The sequence below is a fragment of the Nematolebias whitei genome, chromosome 20, assembly GCF_014905685.2.
Source record: "Nematolebias whitei isolate Nwh7 chromosome 20, NemWhi1, whole genome shotgun sequence".
Classification (NCBI taxonomy): Eukaryota; Metazoa; Chordata; class Actinopteri; order Cyprinodontiformes; family Rivulidae; genus Nematolebias; species Nematolebias whitei.
The window spans coordinates 4946659-4948974 of NC_056517.1; positions in this window are offsets into that span (position 1 = coordinate 4946659).

Genomic DNA, 2316 nt, shown 5'->3' on the forward strand with positions numbered 1-2316 from the left:
CTCAGTTTTAGCCAATCAAAGCACTTTATTGCACTGTATAGTGTGACGGTGAGCCGGTACCAGGCTCTTATAAAAGTGTCATTTATTCTTTTCATCATGTGTACAAAACAAGTCTCACATACACACACTTGAACCATACAAAATCAACATTATTTACATACAACACACACACACACACACCATGCAGCCTCCCTCCCATTCAGCCTGAACACACAGGCGAGTCCTCCTGGTTTCACAGTCAGGGCCTGAAACATGAAGCTGCTACCTACAAACCAAAGCTGAGCAGATTCTGACGTGCATAAAGATTCCTGCTTCCCTTTGAGGGTGTGAATCAGAGTGAGAAGACACCAACACACAAACATCAACTCATTTCCTAGTTGAGACGTTTCTCCAAACATCAGCGCGTCGACACTTGCAGCCTCAGCAGGTTTCAGGCTCCCCCCCAGTTCCCTGGACAGACACGTCTTTAAACTGTTGTCAGCTGAACGCATGTCGGAGGAAATGTGTGAGTCTGTGCACGGCTGTCTTACCGAAGAGCAGGACGTTCTTTACTGGGGACGTGTGCAAGAGACAGAACCAGCCCAAACAGTTTTCTTACTTTCAGCTCGTTGGAGTTGTGGAGGTGATGAGATGAATTGAGCTGCACAATCATTCAGAGTGACATCAGCAGTTCTCTATCATTGTTGTGCACGACAAACTGCACTTTTATACTTTCAGACAAGAAACGAATAAAAAATCTAACTTGTGTAATCTTTCTTGGGTGAGTAAAGAAATATTTCACATAAATCTCCTAAAAAAAATCACTAATCTGATTAAAACAACCAAAACTTTCTGCACAGGCTGAAAATTAGTCAATTGAACAATTTAAACCACCTCAGCAAATAATAACTTTTAATAAAAATAAAGTTTGGAGTTTTAAAGGAGCAGCATGTGTGGAATAAAGTGACATCTAGTGTCAAAACTGAAACTTGTCCTGACGCTGTGACTGCTGGACACAAAATGCAACAAAATATGATTTTATTCTGTTGGAATCAAACTTTAGTTGCACTTAGCAAACAACTGTGATGTATGTAACTTTATTAATAAGTAAATTTGCACCACATTCCTAGAATGACAGGTAAAACTTTTGGTTACATTTTAGCCACAAAGTGTATTTATTCCTTTATTATTTTTCTCTAACTTTGTTTAATAAGCTGCTGAATCCTCACGAGTTGTCTCACTTTCCAACTCTCTGAAACTAAAATGAGACAGTTTGAGACTAAGAACGGAGAGTGCCAAGGAGTTTCAGAAAAACAACCGAGCGTCCCAGCATGTGTTTCTGTCATTGTACTTTATTTTGAAAGGATCGCAAAGTGGAAACTAGGGTGAGTGGTGCGCTCAGCATCAAAGTCAGAATATTTGTGGGTTACAGAGCCTGTCTTGCAGAATTAGCAGCAGCAGGCGTCTGTGTATGAAACTTTCATTGGAGGGTTTTATAGCTGCAGGACTTGTGGGGCTTAAGTTTCATTATCTGTAAACTCTCACCCATATGGACAAGTTTGTTTGTTGTTTTAGGCAAAAACATGAAACAAGAGTCCTTAAATCATAAAGTAAAAATGTGAATACGCATAAAATCATTACAAATACAAATTTGTAGTGTTTTTGTTGAAAATGCTCGTCCCCGTTTCAGACTCGTGGCGAATCAGCTCGGCTCTTAAGAGCAGCGGTTCTCAAACTGGGGTCCCCGGACCCCATGGGGGTCCACGAACCGGTGCTTGGGGGTCCGCAAAAAAATAAAGTAAAACAAATATTTTTACAAGCATGAAGATGTTAAATGTTAAATACAAAAAAACTGCAGGAAATGACATATACTTTATTCAAAAAATTTTAGGGGAGGACCCCCCCCCCCCCCTTTTGCATTTGATGAGTTTACAGATTAAGTCCTGCTACTTGGTCTGACCACTGCTGTTGTGATTCTGTTCAGTTTTGTGTAAAGTTTTCTGTAATAATTTGAAGAAGAGGCATTACATCTGTGTTCATTGTGCGAACAAATAAAGTCGCTGTTAATTTTCAAAAAACTCATTTTTGGAAGATGAAATTAAAAATGTAGTTAATTCCGTGTCTCTTGAATGAAAAATACTCCATGTTTAAATTATAATAATTGCATTAACACTATTAAAGAACAGGTCTTAAGCATTTATGTTACATAAATATTTCCATTGCATTAAAGAGACAAACTTAAGAGCATTATTTAATAACCATGAGGTTATGAGGGGGTCCCTGAACCTTTGAGGGGGTCCCTGAACCTTTGAGGGGGGTCCCTGAACCTTTGAGGAC